At 41.3% G+C, this 23,855-nt stretch overlaps 1 protein-coding gene across 3 annotated transcripts in view; it reads left to right on the plus strand.

The window, feature by feature from the left end:
• The first annotated feature begins 3,116 nt into the window (after positions 1 to 3,116).
• Positions 3,117 to 23,855, plus strand: part of LOC147604236 (uncharacterized) — an 81,361-nt gene continuing 60,622 nt past the window's right edge. Inside the window, exons 1-3 of one of the 3 annotated variants that reach the window (XR_015265398.1) lie at positions 3,117 to 3,514; positions 3,822 to 4,152; positions 9,997 to 10,179. The gene's annotated coding sequence lies outside the window, so the exon portion shown is untranslated. The remainder of the gene's footprint in view (positions 3,515 to 3,821; positions 4,153 to 9,996; positions 10,180 to 23,855) is intronic. The other 2 variants (XR_015265400.1, XR_015265399.1) reach the window with 2 other exon arrangements.

Raw genomic sequence — 23,855 nt, forward strand, 5'->3', positions numbered from 1 at the left:
GATGTAATTGATATCCACTTCTTGTCTATCCTCATGCCATGATTACAAGCTCACCACCCACAATAAAGCAAATATGGTGCTAAAAAAATGCATCCTTCATTCAAGAAACAATTTTTTTTGCCATGAGAAGGAGCTATAAGTTCGGATTTAAAATAATAGGGAAACAAATACCTAGTGGTGGGGTTTCTCTAATGACAAAAGGTCTAAAACAATAGGGAAACAAATACCTAGTGGTGGGGTTCCTCTAATGACAAAAGGTCTAAAGTCATAACATCGACCAAGTTTTAAAAGGCCGAATTCACCTTTTTGGGTGGCAATCAAGTCACGTATTGAGTGTGTAGAAGAGCCACTCAAGATTGGAATGGATTTGCCTTTTTGCTGTATAGAAGTCTCATTCTTCTCTTTTGATAGCCTTAGACCTTTAAATACTTGAAAAACTTGTAAGGAGCACAAAGTTTGGTTTGTTTTTTCAAGCTCAATAATTCATGGACTAAGCATCTTTTGTACCTATTGATCAATAAAAAATGAAACATACTCCTTGGTAGAATTAAAACCAACCCAACAAAAGAGGAGCTTAAGCAATGTATATGTAACATGCATGTGCCTAATACAAGGCTATATATATATATATATATATATACATAACAAGCAAAGTGTGTCTGGGAATATAGAACCCATAAATAGGGTGTTTTGGTTTATAGGACCCATAAATATATAGTTAAAAAAATACATTGTTCTCAACTATTTGTCATAAAAGGGGCATATGTTTCACATGATATCCATAAATATATAGTTAAAAAAAGGCATTTTCTCAACTATTTGTCATAAAAGGGGCGTATGTTTCACATGATATCCATAAATATAAAGTTAAAAAAAGGCATTGTTCTCAACTAAAGGGGCAGATGTACCACACGTGAATCATATGCAAGAAGTTTTTTCAATAAGCTATGTACAATGGTGATATTATCAATATGAACCAAGTGAATATTATCAATATGAACCAAGTGAATCCACACATGTTTTTAATTAAAAATTATAGGCTTTGCTATGTACAATGGTGATATTATCAATATGAACCAAGTGAATCCACACATGTTTTTAATTAAAAATTATAGGCTTTGCTTCTAAAAGTTATATCATTGTTGCAACTTTGCTCTTTTGACTAATAGTTTGCATCACATTCTTGTGGTATACCACCAAGTTTTCCCTTAAGTATAATATTGAGCATTGATTGTAATATAATCACATAAAAGTTCATGATACTTATGGTGGCAAAAGATAGAAACGATTAATTTATAATCAACATTTAAATAGACACATTGATTAAAGTTCATAATAATTATGGTAGCAAAGCATATACACAATTTATAATTACCATTTGGATGACATGCTTATACATAAGTTGATGATTGTAGTCTACCAATGCAATGCCATGATGAGACAACTATGAACCTAAAAGGGCTTTGAAGAAAAGATGGACTTCATATTGCAATCTTATGCATTTTCACTTTTGAATGATTAATATTGATAAAAACACAAAGATCCAAGGTTATCGATATTGATTAATACTGATAAAAACACTTTTGAATGATTAATATTGAATAAAACACTTGAAAACAACCATGTGCACCACAAAGATCCAAGGTTATTGATATTTTATCATATTATGCATGTATGTGTTGAAGCTTTCTAGAGGAAACTTAGTCTTTTGATGCACTTCACACTCATCCTTTGCTTGATATGGCATTACTTTGTATGACAACAAGATAATTGTCAAAAAGTCTCTAACTGGAGCTCACAAGATCATTTGGGTTTGCTAGTGAGTTGCATTGTCTCCAAGGAGCAAAACAAAGGGAAGTTTGTAAAAAAATTGCTTGCTTGATACACAATGACAAATCTCCCTTTGCCCATGATTGGTCCATTCCAACACACAAGAGATGATGTTTATTTATACTTTTAAGACATTGAATCAAATTAGGTTAGCTGGTAAAGTGATAGCCTACGTTGATGGGGCCATGTGTTGAAAACATACTCCCTATGAAAGTTGGTGTGCCCATTTAGAATCTTTTATGCTAATAAGGGGGATCTAGCTCACCTTCAATCCTAAGTTAGGAGCCCCCTATAAAAGTTGGTGCCCATTCAGAAACCTTTTAAGCTAATAAGGGGGCTCTAGCTCACCTTCAATCCTAAGTTAGGAGCCCCCTTTTAAATATCGGGTCCATATAAGACTTGCCCACCGCCAGGGTGGTTGTGAGAAACCATCATCCTTAAGCATTAATTTACTAAGTTAGGAGTCCCTTGCGCTAGAATGGTTGTGAGAAACCACCATCCTTAAGCATGGTTTTACTTTTCATGTAGGGTGGTTCATATGACGCTTGAATTTTCCATGCCACATTTAGAGCACGTGGCCTAGAGGATAGTTGCCATAGGGGCTCTCTTAAGTAACAATCACCTATTTTCCATTTTGCAAATATAGAATGTAAGCAACCTATAGTGAGCATGAAGTTGGATGCCTACACACCTACACAAGCATTACCAAAAAGTGCAATAAAAATCTTGTCGCGGGAATGGCTGGATAAAAATCGACGTGGCAAGGCTCACGAAAAATCACTATAGGTAATGAATGAATGATTGCATGGGACTAGAAAGTTTGCACAATTTGGGATGGGGGCCCATGTAAAGCAAACTATGTGCCATGAACTCGATATGGCACCAAAATGTTTCCATTAAATATATTCTCTGAGATTTTCAAGAATAAGAGCGTTTTTCTAAGGTTCCATTTTAGTATGACTTGAAAATGTCAATGAAATGATAACCTCCATATGCTTGCTATTTGCATGCATTCACCCCTCCATGTCCTCTCTATTTAAGGCAATGAAAGGATGATCCCCCATATGCTTTCTATTTCCATGCACTCACCTATACCCTTTCTATTTAAGGTCTCATTTGACGAGTAAAGGGAGGGAGAGAGAAGGAGGAGAGGGAGGGGCTGACGGTGGGGAAGGTCTGAATACAAATATTTGTCTGAATATACAATACAGATATTTGTTTGAATATACTATACTATGTGCCATGAACTCTAAAAGTCTCATTTCCATCTAATTAGTTTATATCTTAAGATTGTCGGGCAAGCTGCAATTTGCTAACCTTATGAATGAGTCCTCTCTCTCTCTTGCAAGCTGCAATTTGCTAACCTTATGAATGTGTCCTCTCTCTCTCTTTCTCTCTCTATCTGTGTCCACATTGCACCCGGCCGAAGCATTTTTCTTCATTCCTCTCTCTCTCTCTCTCTGTGTGTGTGTGTGTGTGTGTGTGTGTCTCCACATTCCACCCGGCCTTTCTCCGCCCAAGCATTTACCTGTGATGATGCTGTGGGGTCTTCCTCTAGGTCCAGCGCTCCATCATTTGTTCAATTGACCAACGAAGGGGCGTCCTTTTCGAGCTCAAACCTCTACAGCGATGGCGTTCTTCCCAAGGCTGTTGTGATGTGCGATGAGCAAAGGTACCTCAAAACGTAAGTTTTTAATTTTTGCTAGCTTGAGCAACAACCATACTTCGGGCGACAGTAGGATGAAGGAATTCTGAGAATAAAAAATACTCTAGTTTCAGATCAAGCCCAATTTTATCTTTACCCCCACAGAAAGCCCAAATTCTATGGACCCTTGTTGGATTTAGCGAAACAAACTAGACCCATGCGCTCATTTAACCCAATTAACCTAACTAAATAATCCTTTTCTAATATCAATTCTGTACAAAAATCCATAATATTCCTGCACCCTTCCAATTGTGGGTTTAACTCAGTTGTTTTGTGGTCTGCAGAGAGAGTGAAAAAGTAGGCCCTTTTGTTTTGTGGGGTGAAGAAGCACACAATACTTGCTTCCTTGCAACACAACAATGGCATTGTCTGCATTCCGTTCTACCACAAGGAGAGGCTGCCAGATTGGGTCTGGCTCAGCTGAAGTTAGTGTGCCTTCAACGCCCAGGTCTAAGAGGGATCCCTCCCCCAGTGGCAGGGGCTTTCATAGAAGGTCTACCAGCATGACAGATTTTTCAGCCAAGTACTTGTCTGATTGCTCCTCGTCAGAGTACCGTTCCTCTTACATTAAAAACCCAGACATAAAAGGAGGCTCAGTCTGCCTAAGCGATTCGGAGGTAGTATTTCAGCTTTGTTTGTATGTGTAACATGTGCTTGGGATGGGAAGGGAGAGGGGGGGGTGAGGGGAGAAGACAGAGAGAGAAAGAGAGAGTTATATTAACGTCTATGGAAGGCCAAAATGGCCTATGAGACCGAATACACAATACGAAGACCATGAAGGTCTTAAACCAAATATTGGTCCAACAAAAGAAAAACTTCAAAAGTCCTACTACTCATCTAATAAAGCTACGACTGCCAAGCATCAAATACATTCACCTCAACTCAAAGCTGGATCAAATTTTTGGGTTTGGGTTTCCTGAAATCTTCAATATGAGAGAGAGAGAGAGAGAGAGAGAGAGAGAGAGAGAGAGAGAGTTATATTAACATCTTCAAAAGACCCAAGGGGTCTGTGAGACCAAAATGATGTATACATAGTGTCCATGAAATCTCGCCATGGATGAAAAAAAAAAGCAACACAGAACTAATATTGAAAACTTGAAGCTAAGATCTCAGACTTTGAGATTATACAAGATGAAAATCTAGATCCTACTATCCCAGGTATAGGGTACAATAAGTGATGGGATATGGGAGAGCTAAATAAAAATAGTCAATCAACCCTGTATGCTGGGCAAGGGTCCATCCAAGATGTGGTGATACAAGAAGGCTAGAGATATCAATAGTCTGTTGTGAGGATGAGGATGAGAGAGAGAGAGAGAGAGATGCTTCCTTTGATTCTTTTAAGGATAATATTTATTTCTGTGATCCTCTCCCCCCTTTTGAGGAAGTCGCGAGTTATCTCCACGACAAGTGCATGCTTCGTAGAAAAGGCAAGTCGGAGTCTGCTTTTGTTGCCTTTGACAATGGCAAAGGCAAAGGCAGAAAAGGGACCTCCAACAACAACAACAACAACAACAACAAAAACAAAGGCAAAGGCAAGGATAAACAAGATTCAAAGGAGTCCAAGGACAAAAGCAATGAATGTAATTACTGTGGCAAGATAGGTCATACTGAGGCTTGCTGGCTGTTGTGATGACTCTCGAGCAGCGAAAGCCAAGTATAAAGCCCAAGATGCTTCCAAAGCATCTGACAAGGACAACACCAAAGACAAGGGCAAGGACAGTTTCAGAGGAGGGATCTGCCAAAGTCGCATACACGGCAGTCATAGATTCATCCACTTCTTCACAAGATTCACTCCTCGTGATCACAGCGATGACTTCTTGTCACATAAACTCTGCACTCATTGCATGGTGACAAACTGGCTCATCATCAGCAGTGCAACATGTGTACATTATTAGAACCCAGTAGGATGATATTTGTCGTACGCCGTGACCCGATTGTACACCCTCAGTCCAGGATAAGTCAGGCACGAGCTACGTAGGTCATTCCTCATCCTTAGCGGGTCAGTTAGTCAGTCAAGTCCCTTAACCCACTTGGAGAGAATCATTCATGCATGTAGAGTTAGTAGAAGCCTCAGGGTTTGCATCAGAAAACACTCTGCATCTTGCATAATATGCATTCATATGCTTGTGCATCATTTAGAACATCTCATAAGCCTTAGGGAATTTACTAGGATTTATCTGGTATTTTTTTCATATTTTATGGTATTTATTTAGCATTTAATGTCATTTATAAACATTATTAAAGTTATGAGCAGCCAACTTGACCAACCCCTAGCTAGTATAAATAGGCTTGCTCAGTGCTTAGAAGAGCATTCAGTCTTCAGTGTGCTAAGAGCTTTCCTCCTCAGCCCTAGGAGTACCCTTGCCTTCAGCACTAGACTAGTCTCATCTAGTCCTTGGAGTACTTGAGTTTGCTTCAGCCACCTTGGTTCTCCAACGCATGCAGTTCAGCAGTCCCTACAGCCATAAGCGCAGCCATACAGTACATCTACAGGCCTAAATTAGCAAACACACCTGCGTTTTCTGCATATAAACCAGCCGCTTGCTGCGTTTACAGATCTACAACAGCCATACAGTCTGCGTTTCACTCCAGTATTCAGCCCTACAGCCCTGCGTTTGCAGATTCCAGCAGTTTCAGCGTTGATTCATCAGTCTACTGTAGAAAATATGAAAGCAAGAGCAAAACTAGAAATGAAACAAGAACAAATGAAAGACAAAGAGTTACCTTGAGATGAGTGTAGACAAGACACAAGATTGATACATTCATTGATGTGACACCTACAATTTATAGGTGAGAAGTACAAGATTGAGTAGACTCACTTATGGGATAAATGTAGAGGTGCCACATGGCACTAGACTCAAGACACAAAGACTGAACTGAAACTAGACTAGAGAAATAGTACACCTAGTGTGCACTTATTTCCAACACCCTCCTTAAGTGGACACTAGGAGGAAGACAAAAAGACAAGACTATGACATGACAAAAGATAAGACCAAGACAGAGAGACTAGACAAGGATTGAGAGACAAGCTAGAAGACAAGATGGACAAGACTAGAAGACAGACATAAAGACTGATAGACTGAGAGACAAGACATGAGAGACAAAAGATCCTGAGACACCCCTCCTCAAGTGATATCCTCATATGGGTCCACAAGGATAGGGACAAGATGGATCTAAAACAAGACACAGTCAGATTGATAGACAGATAGACAGACAACAGACAGACAAGACTAGATAGACAGAAGACTGACTGTAGACAAACAGATGGACCTTGAAGACATCCCCTCCTCAAGGGCAATCTCTGCCTCTTGGGTAGGGACAAGAGAGAGGTCAAAAAGCATAATGAGTAAGACACTAGAACCCCTTGACCTACATCATCGGTGGTCAAAGTGGTAGACAAGAAAGGTGAAGTAATCAGAAAGCCCATTCCTCATCATGTGAGGAATGAACAGCAAGATCTGCTGATGTAGATGCTGCAGCAACATGGGTTGAGGTAGATGCAGGGGCTGATGTAGAGGTTTTAGAGTAGCAGTCCTTCTCCCGGTGATTATCACGGCCACAAATGGTGCATGGATGAGCCTTGAAGCAGTCCTTCTCCATATGATTAGTTTTTCCACAATGGGTGCAAGGCTTTCTTACCTTAGAACCTCCTTTCTTTGCTAAAAATGCAGTGTCAGTTACCTTTTGTTGTTTTGTTCTTTCCTCTTCTTGGAGAGCATTGATGATACCTTCAAGAGTAGGATTATTGTGATACTTGAAGGTAGTGACAAGAGTAGCATAGGTGTCAGGTAAGCTTTTGAGAAGCACAGCAATAGCAATATCTTCGGAGATGGGGGACTTTACTGATGCAAGCTGAACCATAAGACTGCGAAAATAATTGACATGAGAGGCTATAGTAGCTCCCTCCTGCATATATAGATCAAAGGGTGCAATCTTAGAATTTTTAGAGCGGGGTCCAAAAAGGGTATCCAAAGTGATCCATGCTCGAGAAGCAGACTGTATGTCGGAGATGTGATGAATGTAATCATCTCCAAGACCGAGCAAGATGATAGCATAGGCTTTGTCATTCTTGGCAGCGGGAGCATAAGTGATAACTTGCTCAATGTCGGAATCTTCGGGAGCAGCATGATGAACAACGTCCCAAAGACTTTCTTTCATAAGATGGCACTTGATTTTGATTTGCCAAGTATGAAAGTTGGACCCATTGAATTTGTCGATAGACATGAGAGAATGAGTAGAAGAGGCCATGTGGGAAGGTCTTACCTCTTGCTAAAATGCAAGGGCAGTGTCTATTCCCTTACAAGATTGCAGAAATGAATGAAAGAAGAGATCCAAACTGTTTTTAGAAGCCGGCTCTCTCACCACTTGTCAAGGCCATAGCATTTGACAGCCCATCGAAGCATGAGGAACTAGCAGTTTGCAGATATGAGGATAAGAAAAGGACTAACCAGCAAACTGAAGGAGACAATGCACAGTACCTTGTAGACTCTTCAAGAGGAAGCAATGGCAGAACTGAATGCAGCAAATAGCTCGTTAGGAGGACAGTCGATCTGCAGCTGCCTTGAGATGATACGCACCCTTGAGTCGATGAAGAAGGCAGCCAAAGAAGCGCTGCAACAGTACGGTGGGCAGCAGCAGCTCCAAGCGAGAGAGCAGTAGCAGCTTCACGAAAACAAGAGGAGTATGCAGCAGCTACTGAAATGAGGCCTGCGCAGGGCGGACAGCAAAAAAAAACTGGCGGACAGAAGATTCAGGCCGGCGCAGCCTGTGCAGAATGTGAATAGGCTGGTCCTACAGGCTGAGCGCAGCTAGGGAGATGGTGGCCTGAAGCTATGGCGGGCAATACAGGGCAGGAGCAGCCTGCGCTGATACCATGTAGAAAATATGAAAGCAAGAGCAAAACTAGAAATGAAACAAGAACAAATGAAAGACAAAGAGTTACCTTGAGATGAGTGTAGACAAGACACAAGATTGATACATTCATTGATGTGCCACCTACAATTTATAGGTGAGAAGTACAAGATTGAGTAGACTCACTTATGGGATAAATGTAGAGGTGCCACATGGCACTAGACTCAAGACACAAAGACTGAACTGAAACTAGACTAGAGAAATAGTACACCTAGTGTGCACTTATTTCCAACATCTACATCAGTATCCAGCTTTCAGTGCATCATCAAATCCCTAATTACATAAGATAAATATGTGGATAAAAGGTGGCATAAAATGGAGTAAGATGGGTTGGAGATGACATGTCCAACAGTAGGTACTCCCAGAACATGTCGGGTACAGCAGTGTACTTATGGGTGCATGGGCGGTTCCCTCAGGCAAGAACACAGTCGTGTACACAAGGGCAGCAGCAAGCTTGTACAGCAGGTACAGAGAACAACAACATTATGTGCAGGAGCTGGAGCAGTACAGATAGTAGATACAGGGTATGGCAGTAAGACTGCCAGATGGTATGGCAGGTACAGTACTGAGTATGGAAACAGGTACAGCAACAGTACGGCCAGGTGGAAATGCGAGTATGGGAGATGGTGATCAGCTGCCCATATGTACAGAAGGGTGGCAATCCATATTAAATGCTCCCTTTTAACCTTTGAAAAAAGTGTGCCCCTTTACAATAATGATAATCACATTAAAAACACACATTAATGTCCTTCATTTAGCACTTGTTCACATGAACATTTTTCTAGGCAAACAGGGGGGCTCATGGGGGTGAATCCGGCATGTCCTTGAACCCCACTGACCATACCAATGAGCATGTATGCCCAATGGCATTGATCTCGTGTGAGATTTGTTAGGGATCTTGATTAGAGTCATACATGCCCAGCAGGTAGTGTTCTTTTTGATCTCACTGGGTCTTCAAGGGATTGCCACAGGATTTGATGGATGGTATATTTCCTCCTGCATTTTACACTTTAGTGTTTTGATGGTTCTTTTTCTTTTTGATGTTTTCTAGTGGGAATTTGGCGATGATTTATGCATTTACTATCACAATACTATTTGTGATCATGTATTGTTTTTGGTCTTGTGGGCCAATATGTGGCCCCCCTTCATCAATTTACATATGTAGCAATTAAATTTGATGTCCATCTGACAAGTTTTACAATAAAGTATTTTGTTTCAAAGTTTCAACAACCTGAACTCACCCCTCAACTATGTGCTTATAGATTAAATGATTTAGCTTGGTTGCATTCACAACTTGTACTCAATCCATGTCCATGTCCCTGTACCTTAACTTTTGCACCCTTACTTAATATTATAGACTGGATGTGGTCATATGTAAGTGTATCCTTCCATGCTGCAGCATGCTTTTACTATTTTGAATACATGCTCTTACCATCTATTTTCACAAAGTTTCTAAAGTAAGAGAACTAGTTAAACATTCACCTCTTCAATGTAGTAAAGTTCATTTTCATGGTGTTTGATCCTTGGCTGACCAATGATTCTGCTTGCAGAGTGACATGGAATGTTTGTCTGTGAACCGGCGACACCAGCGATGGGGTGCAGAGTCCGAGGATGAAAGGCCTCGAAATCCTCCTTTTTCAGTGACAAATGGGGCTGACTCTCAACACAAAGGCTTGAGAAGAACCTTAAGCAGCCAAGACCTTTCCCAGTACAACAGCAAGCTGGTTAGTCAAGTAGGTGCCTTAAATTGCATCAAACTTCTGTTTTGGATGCAAGCAGTGGACTTGGTTAATAGGTTTATCACACTTCGACAAAGCTGTCAGGAAGAAGATAATTGTTTTAGTGGCAACAGCATAGCAGTTTGTGTTGACATATTCTGCTGGCTTAGCGCCCGAGGGTTTCGATCTTGCAACTGCTCTTGTTCTTGTTGTTGTAGGGCAGTTTGAAAACCTGTGAGTTAATATCTGGGAAGTTTTCCTACACATGCATGCTAAGATGGTCTCATCTCAAGGTTTTAAGAACTATTTCTGATGAGTTTTTATCACCTTTGCCCCCAAACTTTTTTCATGGCATATACTGCTCTTTGCCAGGCAAAAAATTGTGCAAATGATCCTGACCCCCTCACAAGAGGGGGCTCTTGTGTGTCCCATGCAGGTGAGCATGGTGGTCACTACACCCAATCTTTGGGCTCCCTCCACCTTTATCTGCAGTGACCGTGCAACAACAACTTTGTGGTATCTAGCTCCTTAAAGGTTTGTCATCGCTGGCACAGGGACATTGGCTGCTGCCATGGACGTCAAAGATCATGATTATGATTGGACACATGGTTCTCTTAATAGTTGTGTGGGGTTTCCACTCCAACCTGGCAAGAGGGAGGACAATTGTGGGGCCTGTCCTGTGACTCGTCAGCAGCCTTGATAAAAATGTTTGAAAGGGTGGTACCACCTTGTGGTACTAGGTCGTGGAAGATTTTGTGAATTCGATATATTTTTTCATTGGGTCTTGCTTTTGTATTCCCATGCTGGTATTTGTTAGGGTTAATGCCCAAGAGAAAGAAAGAAAGAAAGATGTATTAAGTGTCAAGGCAAGAGAATTAGAATAACATCACCATCAAGAGTAAAGGATAGAGAATACCACTAAAAATAACCCAAGGAGTTAAGAATAGATGTGCGTACAAATTGGGCTTGCGTTTTCCCACTTTAGGGATATTACTTTACATATTATTAACCATATGAAATCTTCTAAGGTTTGTACGTATAAAAACCTTTGCCCAACTGTAATTACTAATGGGTCTTGTTACATAAAATATCTTTGTGCACATTGTTATTACCTCCTTGCCACCAAGTTTGTTTTCTATGTGGATCATCAAGCATTGTTGTATCTCTTTAAATAGGTAACACGAGAGGTGCCTCAAGCCTACTTGGATGTCCGGCAAGACCGAATGTGGGGAATAATACTCCTTCATAGTGAAAGCACTATAACTGGCATAGCTTGTGCATCTGTGGAATCCCATCTTCGTTGTTCTAGAGTAGGAGCAAGAGGAGGAACAGGTGATGCAATCTCTTCTAGCTACCACTTGAGCTGCCGTAGCTTGACCTCGAGGAGTAGCGGCTGGATGGAGAATGGGTGGCCTAGTGTCATCACTTGCACAATGTCCCAGAGTCCTTTTGCTATAAGCAAGTTCGTGATCAGAAAACTCCACAATGAATAGTTGGAGCCATCCAACTTATCCTTATAAGACAAGATCTCAAACACATTTGGAGTTGCTTGTGCCTTAATTCCCACAAATTAGCAGAAAGATTTCTTCACGGAGTGCTTAAACTAGACAAGACCCCCTTGTGTTGAGAGCGTGTAGCACCTGAATGCACTTTAGAAAATGCATGAAATTGAGCTAGTGCTCCAAAATTAAATGATCCAGAATGCACTAATGAATTGAAGTGCCTGGGATGCTTCCAAAATCAACTAACAAAACCCCAAAAAATGACAAAAATCCCTAATGATGGTTTTCACATGGCTGACACAAATGCGGCGATTGATTTGTTGATGAATTGATGCAGATGTGGGCAGCTCTGCCAAGTGGACGTTCACAACCACCATAAGTGCTAGTGGTGACCAGCTTTGCATAGCAAGACAAGGCATCGATTGGGCAGAGCTGGCGGGTGCTTCTGCTGGATAGGGCAGTGATTGGGCAGTGCTGGCGGCACTTTTGCTGTACACAAGAGGCAAGTGACATGTAACAACCCCATAGATCTCCTAAACACTGAACACACGTGATTAGTACAAACCCCCTAAGAGGGGTGCAAGCTAACTCACCTCCCAACCATAGGTTCTATGCTTCGAACCTCCTTGGAGTCAAGGGCCAAGGTGTGACCCCCACAGATCCATGCCTGACAACTTGGCAATCCTTCTAGCTGCATCTGCCTCATAGAGGCTCTAGGCAAGCCTATCTGTCCTTTGCCACAATTGTGGTTGGAGCCTTCGTCAAGACTTACGACTAGAAGTGAGGCTACATCAATAATAATCTATGTTTCACTTATATAGTGTCCATTATCGTTATACATAACCAAACTATTTAAAATAGGCAGCACACATGGATTTATTAATAGTAACCTTAGCTACAATTTTAGCCTGCTTTCTCGTAAACCTAGGGCTCCCCTAGCCCTGCTAGATTAGGCTACTAATCCCAAGTATTAGTACTAGGTACATAACATATTTCCCCACCTAAGACATTTCCACTCTTGGAAATAAACGGGAAAAACTACATCTGACAACTGACTCCATAATTTGGTTCACGCATGTCTAATCTTTCCACTCATATGTCTGTCTCATAGGAACTTTCTAAACGTGTAGTCATTGTTCCTACAACTATCTGAGTGGAACAAAAGCTAGACCAACTCGTATCAGAGTCGTGAGAAACATAATAATTCCTCAATCCAACTCTTGAGGAACTGGAAAATTTGACAACATAGAGACAATTGTCATAGCTAAGCATATGACCTATCCCATTAGGATTGAGTAACTTCTTGTACCTAGGGTCTAAACAGAAGGGCAACTATTAGATAGAAATCTTATCAATCATGAAAACTGAAAATACACATAAGCATGCCAGTTAAAGGAAAGATGACGACTCTGCACAGTACACCACACTAGGGGCCAGAAGTTGGGTTGACCCCTTCCCCCCCCCCTTCTTTATGGTTAGATTACCGAAAAGGAGTTTGCTTCCAAATACAACTTCACGGGTGCCCAGGGATTCTCCACTGGCTAGCATCTATCTCCACTGGCTAGCATCTATCTCTTCCAGTACAGTATGAAAGCAAAACAAAAGCATATGCTGAAGTTGATGTCGTTCCTCAGCACAAGAGAGCATTCCCGGCATCAAGCACATGCAGGACAGCTATGGACAACCCATAGCACTCCCACATCAGCCCGAGACAACCCTGCATCTTCACCTTTCTCCCGTATGGCTCATAGAGCTAGTCGACCAGCCTTGAAGGGCTGTTTGCAGCAGTTGACCAGCTCTTAGTAGCCAAAGAAGAAATCAACCAGCCACAATACAGAAGTCTGAAAGTCTCCGATCAGTAGGGAATCCCTTCTCCACCAATCGGCCAGCTTTCTGCCCCTGTTTTATGACCTGTCCAGTTGCTTTTCAGGGCTGTAAAACAGTCGGCCAGCAATAGGGAGCATCCAGAAGGAGTCGGTCAGCATCTCCCACACACATGTTGGGGGTTTTTGTCGCGGTAGATGGCTGAAACAGCCTGTAGAACCAGTCGACCAACTCCCATACACACCAGGAAAGCATGCGCATCCCCCAAATCTGAGTTTCCCTCTAGTAATAGAGCCTTCCTGCTGAAAATAGCTTAATCGTGCTTTATTGGTCCAGAAGGGGGCGCATGTATTAAATAAGTCCTATCTAGTGTGTACAACTTATAAGTTGTCCGGTCACTTATAAGTGTGTGTGAACTTGCACCCATAATTATTAGTATGTGAAATCATAAAGCTGTAAATTGAGCTTTTAGGGACACTTACCACCTGCAAAACACATGTAGACCGCCTGTCAATCCCAAACAGGCATGCACATACACGTCCACAGGGTGCCTAGGCGTCCCCGGCCCCATGGACAATGGAGGTAGAAATCTCGGGCATTGTCTAGGCAAACAAGACAATTCATCCAAAGGTAAAATCAAAGTCATGCACACACATGAGTGCAGCTAGATTGGAAGGAACACCCATCTGCTTAGTTGTATCAGATAAAATGTCCAGGGCTCATGATCCTTCCAGAACCTTCCCAAAACATAAATACAGAAGATCTCTAGGATAGCTAGTCCGGGGAAGCACATCATGTCAGGCTCCATGAGCCATATGTGTACTGTCATGTCGGGCTCCATATGTCACACATGAACAATAGAAAACAAAAGCTGTGAGGAATTTTGTGACATAGGGTATATAAAAGATACCTTTCCTCTCTGAGAAGCACCTTCCCTTTCCGAGAATCACAGAACTATGAGATATCTGAACACTTGTTAGTTCTTGCTAGGGCTGTTTACCTAGAACTACATCTTCAAGTTGTATATCTCAAGGGGAACTTGGGCTAACTACCCATACCAAACCATAACCTGTTCTGTCACATGCACAACATGTGGACATGCTTAACCCCCAGTTTTAGGCTGTGATTAGGTACCTTTATGAACAGCCAGGATTAAAGGTATAGGTATTTTACCCAAGGCAGTTAGAAGAAGCCGGAGGATATAACTTGGCAGTTTGGCATTTTATTAGTATTTTGGGCAATAAACAGCTAGGATTAAAGGTAGGTATTTTACCCAAGGCGGTCAAAAGAAGCTTGAGAACATAACTTGGCAGTTTGGCATTTTACTAGTGTTTTGGCATTTATTTGTCCAAGGACCTAACCAACAACAGACCATCTGACCGATTGCAGCATAGGGGTATTTAGGAGCCAATAAATAGGCAAGCTTAGTTCCTTTTGTATTCATCTGATCCTGATAGGTGGGACAAGTCTTAGGCTTATGCGTTTATCTTCTGGAGTCCACATTGGCTAGTATCTATGTACACCTTGATACATACATACAGAAAACACTGTTTCATCAACATCCCTCTCTCCTCTCTGTTCATCTTTGGTTCATCAACATCCCTCTCTGTTCCTAGAGGTGCTGTATTAGTAGAGTTTTGGAGAACACACAGTACAAACGGTGGCTGTTTTTGGTCCAGAGAGGAAAACGCAGCCAAGTGGTTCATCAACATTAGGTATCAGAAAGAGGGCATCCATGGGGTGTAAAGCTGCGAGGTGGGTATCATGGGGTATGAAACCCCCATATGCTCACCCTAGAAGCCATGGTACAAGGATGAGGGGAGGAACAAGGGGATGTAGGTTTCCAAGAGGAGATCTAGCTCTGAGCCCAAGAAAGGTACAAGTTTTCAGCCCAAGGAGGGGACAAGAACAGATGCACATTTCTCAACACAGAACCGAGATGGGAGCAATCCAAGGTTGCAACAGCAGATGGTTTTCAAGACAAGATCCAAGTGGTCAAGAGTGCCTCAAGTTTTGGAAGCAAGATGCCAAGGATGGAGTCCACATGTAGTAAAGGGATGATGGCAATCATCCAAGATTAGTTGGATTCCCACCATCAAGCTTAGCAAGAGGGGATGTCACATGCACTAGTTTTAGGCTGACCTTTTTGGGGTAGTAAACAACCAAGATTACATGTGGCCGCCTGTAGCAAAGGGATATTTAGGAGCCTATAGATAAGCAAGTTCAGTTTCTTTTGTATTCATGTGATCCCTGATAGGTGGGATAGGTCTTAGGTTTAGGTGTTTTCCTTTTGGAGGCCATGTTGGCTAGGATCTATGTAAATCTTGATACATATATACGGAAAACACTATTTCGGCAACATCTCTCCCTTCTCTCTGTTCATCTTTGTGTTTGCATAGTTGTTAATACATGCAGTTCTTCTGCATGTTACATGTTCGGTATCATCGTAGGCAGATCCTGACCAATCAAATGGTCTCTTAGTGCTTAACACATGCAGTGGTCCACTAGAACTGATATATTCTCTTTGTTGCTTGACAAACTTAGAACAATCATCACGAGTAGGAACCTATCTGAGTTGAACTCTGACTATGTGAAGTATCTAGAAACTTCAAGTCCCAACTCAACCCACTATGTCAAGGTAATCAAGATGCAAAGCGAAATGTGCTAGCATCAACACACTCTATTGGAACTGGGTCGAACTTGTAAAACCCCACCAGTCAATACCTCGCTACACAACTATGGCTAATAGCCATAAAAGTTGATAACCTGGATAATTGCCATGTCAGAGGCTAGTGCACCTACACCAATGACTGAGGCAAGTAAAAAATCAATTTTACTATTCAATAATTTTGAGTTCTGGATATCTATTCCATCAGAGGCTAAAACATCTCCCTTGATGTAATCTTGTAAACTCACACTTGTGATAAATTCTAGCGTCCTATAGCACTAGACATACATGTCTTAGAAATCCATCATTCCTTAGCTTGTAGGCTTCTGAAAGATTACCAAAGGTTGCTAGCAATCTCTTCCGGCATACAAGTTAATCTTCTTGGGAGAATAAATGGATCTCAAAATATGTGTGCATGTGAAGATCCTCAGAACTATCTTTGTGAAGCAAAGAAGCTCCATCTAGCATTTGGCAAATCATAACTGCTTTACCCAAAATATAGACCCAATCATAGTTGCAAATACCAAGCAACTACGGAATACTCTTTCTGATCATTTGCAATCCACAATCTCATTCTTTCTTCCTTCATGTAATTGATTTCTCAAATCAATTGCTACTTCGCCTCAGCCACCAAATACGAATATAGATGTATCTAGAAACTCTGCACGTAGCAAATCCAGCATCCCATAACACCAAGATATACTCCATACAAGAACCCTTTTTAGACATAAGATTAAGTCGGAGTGATCAATTCCTTATCCCACCTTGACACAACCGGACTCCCACGTGAAGGACACGACTTTCAGGCTAGCCCACCACATCAATCTACCATATATGATATTCCCTCTTACTTTCTCCTATAATTGTGGGACTGCCATAAGTGTAAAACACTCGTCTATGGTAATCATGCCCCAAATAAGATCATGAAGCTGTCCTAAGTGTAGAACACTCATCCACGAAACTCCGGCCCTTAAGTAATACTTTGTTTGTAGCAACTCGCTGGCGCATAAGACAATCACATCTACATAAGACTAGCCAGATCCAGAGTATGGCTACTACATGTAAACCCTGTGAACTTCAATTCAAAACTTAGGAGGATAGTCTTAGGGAACGTTACCTTTACCTAGAATAGTATCGTTTCTCGAAAGAAACCATAAATCCCATACGAAGTTGAACTCTCCCAAGGAACCAACCATAATACCCACTTCCACCTTTGTATTTGCTACTGTGCACTAAAAGAAACTCAAGCCTCATCCAACAGATAAAATCCCTGGATAATCAAGCTCTATCCAAGAACCCCATCTCACATGCAGTAAGTGATAGCTTCTCTCATCTCAAAATCTGAGATAAAATAAAGGTGCATCCAAAATGCACCCTAAGGAAACTTGCTACTATTACAACATGCAAAAACTCCACAACAAATGCTATCCAACATTTGCTATGATCTTGGGCTAGAGTACATATGTGAGCCAAAGGCGTCTAGAAAATCGAGTGTAGGTCTTACCATCAACTGCATATCATGTCCTCCTTGAGTAACATCTTTGGTACCAAAACTTAGTATCTATCCAACTCTGTAAGATCAACCCGCAACTTAGGTTTATCTTCTATCATCCAATCTCGGAAGGGGATATCTACTCTACATAACCAAAAATATGCACATTCTATAACTACGAGTATAATCACTAGTAAACCTAGTGCACCTCAAGGAAAAAATATTTGGCACTACGGCCCATCCTCACCATGCTAACAATAAAAAGTTATCATGGTCACAGAGAACCTTTTTAGTGTAATTTTGTCGATAAAAGTCAAGACATGCTTCCCTCATAGGTCAAATTCATTAGTGTCTTAAAAAATAGCTAACCACATGAAGCAATAGTGAATCGCTAGCCAAATTCTCCATCTGAAGATGGTAGAATAAACTGTCCTTGAGATCCTATGTACTATATCCAAGAAATGTGCTTGATCAAATACATGATCTAAGGTTACTGGTGGTAACTCAATATAGGCAAGATCAATGATCATATAGGAAAGTAATAAGCAACTTTAAGGAGTCGCAAATCAGGTCACTAGCAGTTAGCTATGACACACATGGGTTGCAATCGAAGCAACTACCTTGATAGAATTCCTTCGTCGAGGCTTCCCTATTGGCATGTATATATCCATGGCTGATCATGTTATTCTTGGATGCACGAAGGAAATATCGATCATGACAACTTTGCCATCAAAATAAAATCAAGAAAGTGCATAGCACCGTCCAAGTCATTGTATCGATCCTTCGTATCCTCTCCTAGTATACACTAGGAAGCCTGCAATAGCTAGGATCTCCACAAAAGACGTGGGTTCCTAAATTGCAACACGGTCACGGAATAAATACCAACGTACATCCCACTCTCAAGAGTTCATCTGACAATTTCATGATCACCTTGGCAAAACCAACCAAAAGAGGCTCGCTGGTCTTCTAAGTCAACGGTCTCTACAATAAATTCTTCTTTGTAGGTCAGGGTTGTTTCCTCTAAGGAAAACACCCAACTATAACTTGACCCACTCAGATATCCATAACAATAATCTGCCAAATATCGTGTACACCAAGGTATACGCTTTGTAACTTGCGGCGGTGCCTGGGGGACTAGGGCCTTTGACACTTGTTGATACCATCAATGCATATTAAAACACTTAAACATGGCCACAGCCTTAACACATCCATCATCACTTTGCATAAAACATAAAACCTGGACAAGACATCCACAAATGCTTAAAATGGAGCTTGCACATGTGACACCGCATAGAGGCCGGAATGGGCCGACCCATACCCCTCGCCCCCTCCCCCCCCCCCCCTCCTCTCTCGAGTATTTTATTACCCAAGGAGAATAATATCATGTACAAGCTTTGAGGGCCTTACTCTCCCCACGGGAGATGCCGGATTATCCATATACAAATGCCATAACACAGCCCAACACGAGGCTACCAAGCCGGAACACAGGCTGTAGAAATGCCAAACCAACAATATAATCCATATACCTGCGTGTGGGTATTGATTCTTCCCCAAAAACCACGGGTCTTCATGCAATAGAGCTGGTACAACAAGTACAACTTTCCATTCAGCCGGTACAAGTACACTGGCTGGTACAATAGGTACAGTGGTTGGTACAGCTGGCACAACAAGTACAAATATTGGTACAACAGGTATAGGTATAGTGGCTGGTACAGTAGTTACAGTGGCTGGTACAATTGGTACAATGGCAACTTTATCTCTAAAAATATCCCAATTGGTAGACATTTTGTCATAGGTACTTTGCCAACTCTTGGTATCTGCTCAATTCGAGATGTAATGACGCGAACATCGGAGTCAAGCCAAAAATAACAACTCTCCTAAATTTTAGGAGTGTGGTCCTTTGTATTCTAGGATAATCCCCCATTCCCAAAGCTTGTACTTTCCAAATATTTAGACATCCTGGAGTCGTCCACCAGACCCCTTTCATACTGGGAAATGTCTAGGCTGGTGACACGCTTCCAAGGTGTGTCTCCATCCCAACCTTCCAAGAGATCAACCACTCCTTGGTTCCCAACTCATTATTAATGTCCATCTAATGATTATGTTACTCCGTGGTCATCTTGCCTGAATCCTTGGTGGTAATCTGCCTTTCCCATGGTCAATGTTAGGGTTAGGGTTGCACACAGACAAGAACAGGCAGAGAATAAACATCAGCAAGCACACGCCAGTAAGAAGACCCGCTCAGAAAACCCAAGATGCCTTGATCTCATGACGCAGTAGTATCGAGGACCCAAACCTAAGGCTTCAATAACCATGGCCAAGCGGACATTATTACGAAAGTGCTGCTGACCCCAGGGTGTTACTCTAGTTATGTTTTGATAGGTCCGCCATTTGGTCTGAGCTACAGAAGTTCCTAGGTGAGGAAAAAGTGAGCGCTCATACTGTTCTATAAAGTCTTTCTTCACAGACTCTCTTGCGTCTTGAAGGTGAGAAATCATCAGGGATAAAACTAATTCCTGATGCCAAGCCATGAAGGAGATTAAGAAAGAAAGGAGATTGATGGGAGTAAGATTACTGTGAGCGACAAGTAAAAGTTACGACTTATATAAAGGAAGAAGCTAGCGTAACCTAGAAGCCAACGGTAGTCTTTCCATGATTTGTGTTTGACACATTTTTCTATAGAAGGCATTAAGAATTTTGAGATGAGGAGATAAAAGAAGCTTGTAGGCTAAGTCACCTACCTTCATATTGAATTCAGATATAAGGGTCACAATATCTGGGGGATAACTTCTTATACTCCCCAAGAGATAAAGAACTTCTTTTGAGCCGAACTCGAATGAAAACCAAAACCTTGATATCCAAAACACCGATTCTCACTTCTGAACTCATTGTTCTAAATCCTTAAAACAGGTGGGACTCCTGAGAAGTATTCTAGGAAAAGGGTCTTCTTTTTTTTTAAACAGAAACTTTCTTTTATTTTAGAGAGGGAATAATTATAAGATCAGAAAGGGAGATTCTTACTCCTGTATACCTCGAAGGCTGGGGAGGAATCTTACATTCTACCCCACTTAAAAAGTGTGAGATGTCCTCATCTCGCAAGGTAGAGGACAGCTCTTATTCTTAAGATCCAATTTTATTCTGGGGTTCCTTATATTCTGGTCAACCCAACAGAACACTGGGATAAATATCCCTTATATAGAACTCATCATTAAATAACAATTCATTCAGATTATATCATTCATATCTTTAACATGATAATGGTTCATTAGACCGAAAAGTTTCCTTCGGAACATTCCTCCACGGAAATTTCAGTCAAGCAAGTTCTCAATTTGACATCCCTTAACTTGATCTACCGGTCAAGTATTAACAGTAGCAATCTGACAGCACAACCCACTAATCTCATAGTGATTTGCTGAATTCGTTATGATCATTCTTGTTATGAATATCATCACAGGGACTCGTCCCATTCCCCCTCATTGTGGTTTCATTATATTTCAACTAATTTTTAAAATCAGCATTTTCAATCAGAATCCAAATCAATTCATCAATTCTCAAACAGAATTAAAAATCATATCAATCACATTTGAAATCATCATCTGGATAGCATTAACACTTATAATTTCAAGTCTTAGATTTACTCGTATATACTGTCAGTAAAGAGCTGCAGTATACTCTCGGTATATACGGGTAGTCACGGCCCTTGGAATTTTAAGGTAAATACTATCATGTCTAGGCCTCAAGCAAGTCAGGGATTCTATATAATTGCGGTACTTCCATCTGAAGAACCAATTACCAAATTATGAATTTCAGTTTGAATATCAAATTGTATGAATTATATCACACAATTATAACCTTTTTGTGTTTCTTGATAAATTTTTGACATATTTGTCTTCTCAGTTGATCTTTATTAACCAAATGCTCTGATACCAACTGTAAGATCCCCCTGTTCCCACTGAGCAACAGATTCGGGATACTAGCAGCGGAAGTAGCACTTCTCGCGCGGGACAGGGGTCCCACATTCGGGGCCTCACCCACGGATATCCGGATAAGAGACTAATCCGTCGGTTGTTCCAAAACCGAACCCGGAAAAACTTCCTTTACTGGAAAGCACGGGTGATTCCACCAGGAAAACTTTTACTCTAACGTAGTCAAACCCTTACTGATCAAACAGATCCGACTGCATCTATAAAGATACTTGGTCAGATCAAGGAAGAAACTTGCACTTGGATCATTGGGATCAACGCTTTTTTCCCCATCAAGAGGCACAGCCGTTGATTCCTATCCATAGAACAATTACTATCCGGGATTTACTTTATCTATCGTAGTAACAGAATTTGAGTCTCGATTTACGGATCCATCAACCCCATCCGATCCCATGGGTTAGCCAACCGCCCAATCACTGTAGTGATGGGATCCAATTAATAATTTGGTTAGGTTTTGTCCCGGGTACCAAGGAAAAGAGTTCCAAGGTCCCCTAGCCGGATGTTCATGCAAAATAAAACTAGTCACACCACTCACACACCCAATATGAAATTGCCTTTTCACAGATTCAACCAGTTTAAAACAATCCTTTAATAAAACCATAGTATCACTGATCACCATCTTCCAATTTATCCAGTTGATTCTTAATTTTTCTATCATTCCTTCATCAGAGTATCTATGGCATCATTGGCAACTAGGACGCTCACCACCTGTCCACTCAGGGGCCGTTTCCTAATCCCTAGCCCATAATACTCGGCAATATAATCACTTATCAAGATGGACTCTGGTTGAAGATCAGCAAGATCAACCAACAGATCCATATAAAGAGCCATGGACTCATCCATTGAAGACCAGCAAGGTCAATCAACCAGATCCATGCCCGATTTCAGAAAACAACTCCAACTCTGTTCCAATATCTTCCTCGACGCACGCGTGGGTATCCTAGGCGACCCAGAGCCCGAGCACCGTATGGTCAGCATCCTCTAGGATCCTTCGCAGGTGACCTAGCGCTTCACTCATAGGCCGCTTCCTTGGCCCCTCATCCACCGTACCGGAAGCTCACCATTTTAATCGCACCGAGGCTGGTCAAGATCTCGGCCGACCTTGCTACGCGAGACGTCCTTCATTGACTCTCCGTCAGCAGTTTGCAACGTTTTCAGTTAGGTCTCCACGACCTTAATCACAAGATGGTCACAATGCTTTCCCAGCAATCTTGACATAAAACAGTCATTTACAAACAGCATTTACAAACAGTCACAAAATACAGTTTCTATATTAACTCTCATTTTTCCACATTATCCCTCATCAATCCACATTGCTTATTCCACATTCCAGTTATATGAGTACTCATCCCATCACATCATTTTCCATCTCATCACTTCAGATTCCTTCACATCACATATCATATATTCACATCCATACATATATCTACATCCACATCCACATTCACATCCATACATCCACATCTACATCCATACATCTATTTTCACATCCACATCTACATGCACATTCATGCATCCACATCCATACATCTACATCTACATGCACATTCACATCCATACATCCACATCTATATGCGTACATTCACATCTACATGCATACATCCACATCTCTATGCATACATCCACATCCACATTCACATTCACCTCCATACATCTACATCTACATGCATACATCCACCTCCACATTCACATCCACATCTATACATTTACATCTACATGCATACATCCACCTCTACATCCACATCTACATCTATACACCTACATCTACATGCATACATCCACATCTCCATTCACATCTACATCTTTACATCTACATGCATCCATCCACCTCCACATCCACATCTACATCTATACATCTACATCTACATGTATACATCCACATCTCCATTCACATCTACATCTATACATCTACTTCTACATGCATCCATCCACCTCCACATCCACATCTACATCTATACACCTACATCTACATGCATCCATCCACCTCCACATCCACATCTACATCTATACATCTACATCTACATGTATACATCCACATCTCCATTCACATCTACATCTATACATCTACTTCTACATGTATCCATCCACATCTCCATTTACATCCTCATCTACACATCTATTTCTACATGCATACATCCACATCTCCATGCATACATCCACCTCCACATTCACACTCACATCCATACCTCTACATCTACATGCAAACATCCATATCTCCATGC

Source organism: Cibotium barometz, chromosome 62 (genome assembly GCF_041138505.1).
Source record: "Cibotium barometz isolate CiBa-2024 chromosome 62, ASM4113850v1, whole genome shotgun sequence".
NCBI lineage: Eukaryota > Viridiplantae > Streptophyta > Polypodiopsida > Cyatheales > Cibotiaceae > Cibotium > Cibotium barometz.